General features: G+C 44.8%; 1 protein-coding gene across 2 annotated transcripts in view; it reads left to right on the top strand.

Annotated features, from left to right (window-relative positions):
- The first annotated feature begins 9,412 nt into the window (after positions 1-9,412).
- Lpar3 (lysophosphatidic acid receptor 3) overlaps positions 9,413-12,618 on the top strand; it is a 67,011-nt gene continuing 63,805 nt past the window's right edge. Inside the window, exon 1 of one of the 2 annotated variants that reach the window (XM_052178998.1) lies at positions 9,413-9,630. The gene's annotated coding sequence lies outside the window, so the exon portion shown is untranslated. Of the gene's footprint in view, positions 9,631-11,289; positions 11,371-12,618 lie in introns of those variants that run through there. The other variant, XM_052178999.1, reaches the window with a different exon arrangement.

The following is a 12,618-nucleotide window of genomic DNA, read 5'->3' as shown; positions in this document are numbered from 1 at the left end:
GTGTGTGCATGTGCGCATGTGTGTGTATTTGTGCAATTGTGAGTGTGTGTGTGTGCAGGTATGTGCATGTGTGTGTGTGTGTAAGTGTGAGTGTTTTGTTTGTGTTTGTTTTCCCGTGTCATTTCTTTTAGTCCTCACTCAACCTAGTCATTCTTTTACTTGACTTAGAAAACTCTGAAGTTAATCAGTTCTTCAAGCACAGAGACCTTGGACTCTTAAGACAGGTTGCTCTCCTTCTTACTGACTCTCCATTGCATGCTTTGCTTGTCTAATGTCTTAGCTTTTTTCCCCTTCCTCCACTGTCACTTTTGCTAATCGTAGGCTGCAGACAGTGTGAACCTGCATCCAGTCACCTCTCAACCTCAAGGAAAGCGTTCTTTCTCTGTGGACCACTTCTTCTTTTGGGATTCATTTCCTTCCTTTCTTTACATTTTTTTTTTTATTGAAATTTGGTCTTCAATGAGAAAACCATAAACCCCAGTTTACCTCTTTGGGTAGAAATTCAGCTCTGGCTTGAATTCTGCCCTGTGTGTTTGCCAGCACTGTGGGGATGATATTTCATTTTTCCCTGGCTTCCACTGATGCCTGTGATCGGCTCCACTCATCTGTCTTTCTTCATTACCTGATAATTTTGTTTGTTCATCTTTAAAATGTTAACTTGTGAATATGGAAGTGTTTGCTTGAACTAGTTAAACCTCTTGAAATCCATCTCATTTCCAGCTTAGAAAAATACCGAATCATGACTTTTTGAAGAGATTTTTACTCTAGCTTTCTATCTAGCTCGCACTGTGTGACAGACTACAAACACAAGCACGAAGTCTTCCCATATTCATTTCCATCTCTCTAGATCTCCTATCATGGATGCCCCTTTCTTCTGCTGATGTGTAATGAATTCCCCTAGACACACCTTCCACGTCCTTAAGTCTATCTCTAGCTATTTTAAAAACTCAAGTGTTTTGCTACATGGTTCAACAAGTAGGAGTTTCACTTCTACTTTTTTTCTTTTTTATAATGCACTCTTTCCTTTTCAACAAATTACTAAAATGTCAACTTCTTAAAGAAGGTGAACTCAATATGATATGAACAGAAGATAAACCAAATCTCAAGATAAACCAAATCTCACTGGAATCCACTGCCTTTTCCAGTGAATACCTGGACAGCTCTGTTCATGTTCTAATCATCGTTAGGCAATCAGGCATCTGGTGATTAGCTTTAGACACAAGATCTGTCTTATTTTGGAACTGTAATGTGTTGCCTATTGTGATCATGACATTCCCAAATTTCACTCAGCCTTAAGATTTCTCTCATTCCAGTGCCTGAGTTTTCCCAGATGGGAAGTCAAGTGTCAGAGAGGCATCTGGGAGTTTGGAGATCCACTCTCTTGCCTGACACTGTATCCAACTCTTACACGTCATGATACAATATTGTTTTCTATATAGTTCATACTCAAGGACCAAGCAATTGAGGTTCAAAAGATAATGGCAAAGGTTTCATGATGTTCTGGTTGAGTTTACCTACCATTTTGTGTTGGTCACACAGCCCGGGACTATGATTTGAAGATTCCTGTTGGCAATTAGGGAGCAGAAGAAAAGTTTATTCTATGTGTTTTGACCTGACTTTGACCTTTGGTCCCAAATATTCAGTTGCTGTGTCTTTCTCTCTGAGATGCTTTTCTAGGCTTCTCATCCTTTACCTACCTCATCCCAGGATCAAACTATCTGCAGTTTCCCTTCGAGATTAATGCCTCATTTGCAGTAAACTTCTCACCCCTTCCTGTTCACTCTGGCCTCGTGCAGTGCCTCCTCATGGGTCACTTGGTCCTGAAGAAGGACCCTGCAGCAATGTCTCCTTCAAGCCTGCTTCAGTTTGTTTGCTTCACGGAAGCGCTAACCACTGTGCTCCCCCAAATGATAGAACACTGATGATGGCTTAGATGCTGTCTTCTGTTTCAAATCAACCAAAGGATGACTAGGATTGTTCCTATAGCTCATTCATATCATTCTGCTGTGTCATTATTCATATTACATAAAAATATTAAATGTTAATTTGGCCAGGATCCATCAGCTGCAACTGAAAAATAAAATCAACCCCAGAGACAAGAATTTCAGGATCTTGTTACAACTTTCTGTTGCAAAACAAGGGAAAACACTGAGTACATAGAATGCAGAAAACTCTAGCAGGGTTTATTTACAAGTATTTCCTTTTTCTTTTTTAGGTTTACCAGGATAAATATTTGCACAGCTGAAAGTGTTCCTAGTATCAGGTTCTTGTTGAGTGCCTCGGGCAAGGCAAATATCTAGTCATGGCTTGAGCAGGGGACCCGGGAGGACAACTCATTGTATAAGGTATATGTTATTGTTGCTCAGACATGGTTTCACTTCTGAAGCTCGCTGATGTCAGATACATTATTCTTTCTTCAAGTTTCCTGGTGTGATGCCTACACTTCTTAGGCTGAAAATGTAGGCAGGCAAATGCAGCACTACTGTTGATAGTGGACTTAGAATGTATCTCTTATTTCTGTCATTGACATAATTTTTCTTTGTCACTCTCTAGGCAAACTAAAGAAAGTCCATCCAGTGGTCTCCTGAGTGACCTTGTAGTGTCCAGATGTTGGCAGGCAGCAGGTGGGGTTCCCTTCATTCTTCTGAGGATCAATTCCTCCCCCTTGTCTTTGGCTCCTGGATCCTGTTTCCATTGCAACCAATGCTGGCAATTTCCTGGGTCTTTGTTGCACTGTCTAAAGTGCTATTTTCTATCACCCCCGGGGCCCGCAGAAAGCCCAGGCACTGGACTGGTCTCTCCTGGGTCTAGTTTGCCATGTTGCCATTTCCTGTAGTACTGTGTGATGAAACTCACAATGAGAATGAGTCCCAGTTAAGCTGCAGGGCATGCCTCACATCGTCATTTAAGATACTGTTGGAAGGCAGGGCACACCTATTTGTCTAAGTCAGGAGGTTCTCGACTGTGCTGTGATGACCAATGCTTCCCAAGTCTTAGTAGCTGAGGAAGAACTCAGTTCTTAGCCCCATGGGTCCCGTGGCCTCTTCATTCCTGGATTTAGGCAGGAGCTGATATCCCTGCTGTTGGGATAAGGGAAGAGAATAAACTGAGCCTTGTGCAGGTCAGCAAAGCTCACCTCCACCCACCTTTGCACCACAGTGAGTCAGATGGGGAAGCGACACAGCAGTGCTCAAAGTATATTTAAAACACAGTCGGCCATATGACACCTGTGTTCTTTATACTTAAGGTGGTTGCCAGTCTCTTAGATATTTAGCAGTGAGAAGTTAGTGGTCCCATGCCCATAGGTTTTTTGTGTTTCTTCTCCACATCAAAATTCTCTTCCCTGAGTTCTAGAGAAGATGGTTTGATCTTCATCTTTTCTCTGTCGTGGATTAAAGTTAAGGCCTTTGAAGCTCCAGAGAACTTGATTTTGCAAACCACAGACCTTGTTTTATTTAAGATTTTTTTTCCTTCTGGAATGGGGGCAATTGCCCTGTAACTGAGCAGCTGTGGGAAGATGTGTTTGTTGTTCTGCTTTTTTTCTTTCCACGATTTGTTGTTCAGTTGTTACTGTTGTTTTTCATGTTTTCCTTCAGCTTGGTGGGCTGAAGAGTTCTAGGGCAGCAAAAGACAGCCAATCAAAGGAACTACAGATGCGAGCTTGTCCCCACTGGGAGCGCTGAGGAGGCTGCCAAGATAAAGCCTGCGTGGGTCCCTAGCCGGAGGAGGGAGTCCCTAGCCGGAGGAGGGAGTCTCTGAAGCGCGCTTGCTTCCCTAAGTGGTAGCGAATTGCGAATCTCTGAAGCGTGCTTCCCTTGGCAGTAGCACATTGTCATCTCTTGTCCACTGGTCACCACAGTCTATCAACCTGCAAGGGTCCTTCCTTTGGGGATTACATGGTAGAGCGCTTGTCAAACACAGATGTTCGACGCTAATACTCAAGGGGCATTTGAGTGAAGCAGCAAGAATCACAGAAGCCCAACTTAGGGTTTTGTTTCATGAACAATTTAAAATGCAACAAGCCATCACATCTTCATCGACTATTTCTCTTTTAATATAGTATCCCTATCAAGTTTTTGGTTTTGCCCTGACACTTCACCTGTGCTCCAGTTTTCTCTATAATCGTTTATATTTGAGAAGGAGTGATTATATTCTTAGAGAGTTCACCCACTCTTGCATGGGTTTTGTTGGAGAGAACTAAAGAAAAAATTATCTATATTCACCCAGAGAAAGCGAGAAGGGATTCCAGCTTGAGGAGCCAATGGCCTCATTAGGGTCACAGGATCAAGCATTGACTAAAAACAGCTTTACTGGGAAGTCCCATGCACAGCGGAAGCTTCCTCCCTCAGCCAATCACTTACTTTTTATATACGTGTAAACCTTACTGAGAGGAGGGTCTCAGGCCGATCTCATGCAGGCTGGTGAGGGATCGTGTGAGCGCCCTTCTTTCCACAAGGGCTTATCAGTGGGTCTAGTCTCATGAGGTTGTCATGAGGGTGTTGATAGCTGTTGATTAGAGTACAACCTTCAGGAATTCTGTGTGTGTGTGTGTGGTGTGTAGACAGGTATTTAAGAAGTAACGCACACACACATATGTAGTCCCATCTCAAAATAATTTCAGTTCATATAAATAGGATGTTGATTTACAGTGTCCATTCATACAAAAATCGCATGATAAAAGCAAACAAAATTGATTAAGTACTTCTGCATTCTGCCTTTTATTAAAAACACATGAAGTCATAAATATATTCTCTTCATTATCTGTTCTAGAAAAGGTGATTTGTATATCCGTACACTAGCCCATTTGGTTGGTGAATGAAAATATATTTGAACAGTTGTCCACTACGGTTTTCATTGGATATCTGTGTTTATGGCATGAAGTGTTTACATATATGTTACAATTTTCATGGGTCTGTAGTGGGCGGTGACTGCAGGATGACTCTCAAATGTTAAATCACCCAATCAAACAACATGGATATTGTTAAGTTTCTTGATATGTTCCAGCCTCCTCTTATGTAGACCTCATAAATTACAACAATATTACATTATTATTTTGTACATGTACGTATATAAAAGTTGTCAGCAAGAACATTGCTTTCTTACTACTTCTAAACTTCCTTTGTGATTTCTGAATTTTTGGGCTTACTTAAAACTATTATTTTCCATTTTATTTTTTGCGCATCTTATAGAGGAGAAGTTAAAGCCTTGGTTAAAGTATTCATACCTCAGCTTCTCCATTCTCCTGAGGGAGTTTGCATTTCTCCTGCCCATTGATTGACTGGCACCACCAGAAGCCTGGTGATACAGCCTTAAGAACAATTTTAAAAAAAGCACTTCCTCTTTGCCCCAGAACTTTCTCCCTGTCCCCAACTTCCATTCTCAAGATGGGTAGACTGTGGTCACGGAGCCGCAATGCTATTTGAGATGCTTTTCATGAGGCCTACCTCCATCAAACATGGACCCCAGAATGAGTACAAATCACCCACCAGAATCATCAGACTAATGCATCCCACCAGCAATGCATAAAATTAGACATTCCCTTTAAATCTTAGTCAATACTGGGAACTGCCACTAAAAACTAACAAAAACTAACAAAAAACATTTTGGCAACTTCTATAGTATTTACCATGGCTAGAAAAAGCCAGCCTAGATATCAGCAGATAAATGGATAAGGAAAATTTGGTAGATGTGTACAGCACCATGGAAGTTTATTCAGCTGTCAAGAAAATCCAAAGCATGACACTTGCCTGAAACAGGGTGTGGCCGGAAATCACTCTGCTAAGCAAAGTCTCTCGTACTTAGAAGACAAACACCACATACTTTCTCTCATGTGTGGATTTTAGATTTTAGTCTTCATGTATGAGGTGTGTGGAGGTAAAGGTCATGGAACTTTACCTGACAAGGAAGCAGGATGCAGAACACCAGGCCAGAAGGGGGCGGTGGGGTGCGGGGTGTGGGGTGCGGGGTGCAGGGCAGTGACATGTGAGAGGGAAGTATTATGAACATGCTATAATAAAGCCCGACTCACTTATATGCTAATTAAAGTAGTTTGCCAGTTTGGAGCCTAGTAAGTAGTGTCTCATTTGAGTTTATACACTTCTGTTAGACTCGTTAAAAAATGTTATCTTTTTTTTTTTGGCCACTTTTATTCCAATTGTTGGTTTACTTGGCTAATTTTCTGTTTTTTGTTTTTTTTTAATATTACAATTTAACTATTAGAATTTCCGGGGCTGGTGAGATGGCTCAAGTTAAGAGGATTTACTGCTCTTCCAGAGGATCCAAGATCAGTTCCCAGCACAGGAACTCCAAGGAAGCAGCTGCCTTCTGGCCTCCAAGGGCACACACTCACACATGGTACACACACACACACACACCAACTCTCTCTCTTTGTTTCTCTCTCTCTCTCTCTCTCACACACACACACATATAAAAATGAAATCTTTTAAAACATTGTTGGGGCTAGAGAAAGGGCTTAACTCTGCAAAGCACTTTCTGTTCTTGCAAAGGACCCCAGTATGGTTCCCAGCAGCCACCTGGGGCAGATCACAAATGCTTGTAATTCCAGCTCCAGGGGAATCAGATCCTCCTAGGTTCTACAGGCACCTGTACTCGTGTGTGAACATCTGCATACACACATATACAACACACACACACACACACACACACACACACACACACACACACACACACACAGCTTTCTCTCCTACTCTCTAGTCTGACTGTTATTTTAAAATATGGAAATATTCTTGCTACACACAGATAGAACTTTTAGTATGTAGTAAAATCAATGGCTATGTCTTGTGATGTTTTATCTTATTGTTACTTTTAAGTTCTCCCTAAAGTTAAAAATCAAACAAGTATTAATATTTTCTAACTATTTCACAGCTGTATTTAACATCCATAAATGTGTGTGTATTTATTGATGTTACTTGCTTCCAGGTGCCCAAGTAGACCAGAGGAGGGAACTGGAGTTTCAGGTGACTGTAAACCCTTTTACAGAAAGGAGCCACATGAAGGTCCTCTGGAAGACAGCAAGCGCTCCTAACTGCTGACACACCTCTTTGCCCCCTGCTGAATGCATTCTTTATGCACGTGAGCCTTGTGGTAAAGATCTAAACTCCGCCCCATCAGTGACTTGTTTTAACGTCAGGGTTATCTCAGCATTGTTGGTTTAAGATGACGACCTCTCCAGATAGAACTATCTTTATATTCAATAGGATCTGTAAGTAGACTATTCGCTTTAAAGAAGCTATCATTTCCTCGAGATTTTTATACGATATGCTACAGTCATATTTACTCTTCTTCCTGACTCCACCCAGATCCACAGTCCTCTCTCTACCCATTCCACTTTGTGTCCTCCTTCTTGTTCTTTTGATACGTCCAGTTTGCACTCCCTACATATTCTCAGGCATGGTTGATGGCCAGGGTCTACCTACAGCCTTCTTTTCTTTTTTTCTTTCCTTTCTTTTCTTTCTTTTTTTCCTTTCTTTTTCTTTTTTTCCCTCTGTGTAGCCCTGGCTGTCCCGGAACTCACTCTGTAGACCAGACTGGCCTCAAACTCAGAAATCCACTTACCTCTGCCTCCCAAGTGCTGGGATTAAAGGTGTGCACCACCCCTGCCTCACTTGCTACAGTCTTAAAGAAAACCGATTCCCCTCTCCCTTCCATTTGCTGTTCTTGCTAAGACCTCCTCTCCAGGGGCAGGGCTTCATGCATGAGGAAGGGACCACTCACCTCTCCCTTGATGCTGTCCCATTTTTTCACACCTCTGCAAGCTGCGTGAGGCAGCCTCTCTGCTAATTAGTCCAGGGCAGCAAATTTCAACATAGCCTCAGTTCAGATTGTTCCCGAAGTGAAGGGCATGTGAATTCTTGTCTGTACGGTTGCAGGTCCAAGAATGGATGGAAGAGTGCAGGCCTCTTTCCATAAACCAGGCAGGAGACGCACCTTGGATCCTGCGTTGCCTCTCCCTACGGCGATGTGCTGTTATTCTTGTTTGTTCATTTATTTACTTATTAATGTATCTTGTAGCACTCACATTACAACACAAGGACACGTGGGGTGCAGCGGGGGCGCAGCTCCTTCGAGGCTGCAGTCTGAACCCCCCTTTCCTTGACAAAGCAATGCTGTAACCCCTTGCTCTCCAGGAATAGAAGAACAGGAGAAGGCTGTTCGGTGAGTGTTCATTTAGAAGGTTTTGAGTGACTCTCCAGCTAGTAGTCATCTTGGAGCTTACTATTCGGGGTACTAGTTTTCATTTGTTTTCACTAAGTGGTGCTAATTTTAATTTGGTTTTTACTTACAAAAATATTTGGTAAAGAAGTGAGAGACGTCCCTGACCCAACAAAGGTTGAAAGAAGATAATCCTTAAATTTCATCTTAAGAGTCAGTGTGTGTGTGTGTGTGTGTGTGTGTATACATGCATGTGCGCGCCTGCACACGCACATGGGTGTGGAAGCCAGAAGTTAACCTCTAGTGTCTTCCTCAATTGCTTTCCACCTGGTTTCTAGCAGAACCCGGAGCACATCCGTGGTCTAGACAGGCTAACCAGCAAACCCCAGGGATCGTCCTGTTTCTGCTTTTCCAGCATGGGGCTTGTGGGTAGGGGAGGCAAGATGGCTCATTACCTGGTGCCTGAGGCTTAAACTCAATCCGAGCTTGTGCGCTTTACCAGCTGAGCCATCAATGTCACCGAGGAGTGTCCCATTGAATGCACATGATCGAACAGATGGTGAAGTGTGTCCGAGCCCACAGTCTAGACATTTCACAAGTGTCCGAGGAGGCGTGGGAATAACTTTTCACACCACAGTATCTTCTCCTAAGCTTACCAGGAAGGCCCACCTTCTAGCATGCTGGGACCTGGAATTTGTTTTTTAGGGCAGAGAAGCCCTCATACTTGTTTTCCTTTCCATGGCCTTTACCAAAGGTGGGTCAGTTTTGAAACAGCATATCCAGGACTGTTCACTGCAGGAGACCAAAACGACTCCCACGAGAGCTTAAACACGCCTTGTTTCCGGTTGTAACACAAAGGTGACTGTATTTGGCCTCTGGGGCAAGCTTGAACTCTAGGGCAGCTTTGGGGTTCAGGCTTTAGGGTGGCAGGTTCAGTCCTGGCAGAGAGCCTGCCTCCCACAGCAGCCTCCTCAAACAGGTATCTTCAATTACAGAGAGAGGGTTAGAGCAATGCTCTGTGTAGGGCCCCTAGATGCTACTGTCTTCTTAGGAAACCTTAGGTAGCCTCTCAGAGCTGGCCACTCTGTGGGCACCAGGTCCCCAGCCAAACTTCTGCAGAGGAAGCTTCTCCCTGGACCGCTGGCTGGCTCTCTGCCGCGCGATCCGAGCTTGGCCGGCTGGGGGCGCGCTCCCGTGGGAACTTGCAGAGCACCGCCGGGCCGGCTGGCGGGCGGGACCGGGCCGCCCTCCACCTCTCCACCCCCTCGTCCTAGCAAAGTTGCCCGGGACTCCCGGCGCGTCGCCGCGGACGCTGGAGAGCAGGCAGACTAGCGCCTGCTCCGCGTCCTCCGCTGCTGGCTGGCCCGAGCCCGCTCGCCCCGTCGCGCTCCCCCGAGGGCATGCGACAGCGGCGGGACTCTCGGCTCCCGGGCTGGACGGCGCGGGCGAGCGATAGCGGTGAGTGCGGTGCGCGGTGCGGGATGGGGATTCCCGGAGCCGCTGTCGGCCGGGGCTTTTTGGGGTTCTCTGGTTTCTAATCCATTTCTCCAAACTCCTGGGGCGGAACTTTCCCCACGGTTTGTGGTGTACCCTACCCTTTCCCACTTCGTGTTTTCCTAGAGCAAAAAAGCAATGCAGATGCAAAAGCCCGGCTGCATTGGCCTCCGCAGCGGACTGAATGGGGCGGGGGGGGGGGGGTAAGCAGGGAAACTCAACTCCATCGCGCCACGCGGAGGGACGCTTCTTTCCAAACTCTGGGAAGTTGAATGGTGATGGGAAACGGGTTCTCCCCGGGAACCCTGGGAGGTGATATTTTCCACCTTGAAGTTTCACCGGTGTGGTGGCCGATCTGTTGCGGGAGGTGGGGGGTGGGGTGGGGGAGCTCGAGCCCAGTACGTGCATCTCAAGTAACCACAACCAGCTCTGAACACTATCAGAGTTGTGCGGGATGAGCCAAAGGTCCCTTGGATCTCCCACACCACAGGCCACAACAGTGCTTTGTTTTGTAGCAGTTTCTTCATTGCCTTCTCCATCGCGGCTATCAGAAACTTAGAATTTTCTCAGGCTTGTGATTTGAGGACTGACTGAATATTGGAAACAATTTGGTTTTATTAATGGGATCATGGAAATGGCCCTCCAAAGCACTTAGAGGTTAATTTGTAAATGGAATGATTTCCCCTAAATGCTTTGTAATTTGCCCGTCATTGTACAGTTTTCTCCTGCCTAACTCTTAACTCTTGGTCACGTTAGCAGTAAGACTGGGATTTTCAGGGCTCCTTTTTGGAGTTTGTAAGTCTGAGGACAAAGTGAATGTTAGACCTAGACAGACTCCTTTTTGCAAGTGTGTGAACTTTGAGCGCATGGCCAGAATTCTCTTAATGCCCCGCGCTTGAATTGCTAAAGAAAGTTCTTGGGTTTCCACTCTACCAATAGTTACTAATCTTGCTACCAGTGAGGTTTGGGTTCAAATTTGTGTGATGATTTGAGTCCAGTGGACATGTGATTAGAATTCCCCTCTCTGCTCCCACCGGAAGGGACTTGGTCAGGACAGCCTTGGCTCAGTTTAATACTGCTTGTCTGAGCAAACTAAGCTATTCTAAAAAACTCTAACAGACAAATGCTGCCCGTTAGGTGGGCCCTAAACCTTGAGTCCCAGTGACCCTGTATCTCTAACCATGGGACAATACTTGCATTGCTTGTCACTACCGTATAGCCAGTGAAATGGATTGTTTAGGAAATTTCTTCCTATTATTTTTTTAAATTATTCTTCAGTATTCAAAACCTTGTTGCTTTTTTTTGATCTAGAGAGAAATACCAGTCTTCTATATCTTGCTGAACGCATTCAGCAAGTGCAAGTCTTTATATCAGATCAATTCTACTTGGGACTTGCTGTTTTATAAGATGTTTAACAGAAACTGATTTACATACATTTTCATGAATGAAAACATTAAATATGAGATGATTTTTCAGGTAGTTTCATATGGACTTGAGATGTTACAATGTTAATTTCTTCTCTCTCTCTCTCTCTCTCTCTCTCTCTCTCTCTCTCTCTCTCTCTCTCCAAAATCACATGTTATTTAGAACCAGGAAGCAAATGAAATTAATTCTCAGAAAGTCGAACACTCTTGCCTAAGGGTGGCCTGCTTTTTCCCTGAGCTCCCGTCTTTCCCCTAAGGATCAGCATCCATCATAACCTAGGTCAGCCTCTTTCATTTTTGGGCTGGGGCAAGGGATAAATCATTACAATGTGAGTGTGAATTGATATAACTCAGATGAGCCGTTAGCCACTGTGCATGGCATCTACATTAGTTCAAATGCTTTCTGGCTTGTGATATGCCCAGCAGAGGGAGGGTTTAAGTCTGAGTGTAAGCTTCTAAATGGCTCAGACCAGACCTGTGGTATTATTAATGTGGGATACGGGGAAGACCAAGGCTTCCCAGCCAGGCTGGCTTTGCCATCTTAGGCACATTGTTTTACCTCCCTAGACCTTAATTTGCTCATCTGTAAAACTGAAGATTACACTCAACTCCCAAGATTAAAAGAGAAAACAAGAGGGTCTCCCACATACAAAGAGTACCCTTCCTAAACAATAAAGACCTGACATTCACATAAACGCTGCCGCGGTTGTCCATTGTTCCACAGGTGACTTAAGCGCCCACACTTCTCTCATGTGGACATGAGACAGGTCCTGGATAAGGACCTGGGATTATTTCCTTTTTTCTTCAGTGCTGTGACCACAGGCTTGACAGGAAGTTCCGGAGGGAGATTTATGATTTGAGAGCACAGCCCATTTGGTGATAGGATCAGGAACAGGGTCTGCTTGCTCACATTGGGGGAGCGGGACACAGAGAGGGGGCAAGAAACACGGCTATAAACCTCGTGGGTCCCCCGGAAACCCACTTCCTCCAGCTAGGCTTTGACCTCCACAGTGCCAGTACCTATGGGGACATTGCATCTCCGGCCCACAACAGGCCTGCCCTGCCTGTCTGCTGCTCTCGGTAGGCACCAAACCCTTCTCCTCTTGGTCCTGATGATACATCACCCTTGTCTTGGGCGAGAGGAGGCAGTGAAGATGGGGAATCTCTCTGTAACCACCTAAAGCTGTGGTGCTCATCCTGTGTGTCGTGTACCGACTGGATGGTTGAAGGACCCTTTTGCAGGGGTCACCGAAGACCACCTGCTTATCAGATATTCACATTGCAGTTTATAAGAGTAGCAAAATTACAGTTATGAAGCAACAATGAAAACAGTCTTAAGGTTGGGGGTCGCCACAGCATGGGGAACGTTATTAAAGGGTTGCAGCGTTAGGCAGGCTGAGAACCGCTGGCCTAGAGCATGTGCTTTTGTAAGTGATGGGGTGGAGATATTTGGAATGTGAGAGTCTGGGTATTTGTGGCAGCCCATCATCTTTGTGGGATATGTGACTTTAAATATATGACTTGTTCT

The sequence above is a fragment of the Apodemus sylvaticus genome, chromosome 4 (genome assembly GCF_947179515.1).
Source record: "Apodemus sylvaticus chromosome 4, mApoSyl1.1, whole genome shotgun sequence".
NCBI classification, from domain to species: domain Eukaryota; kingdom Metazoa; phylum Chordata; class Mammalia; order Rodentia; family Muridae; genus Apodemus; species Apodemus sylvaticus.
This window is presented reverse-complemented; position numbering and strand designations above follow the sequence as displayed.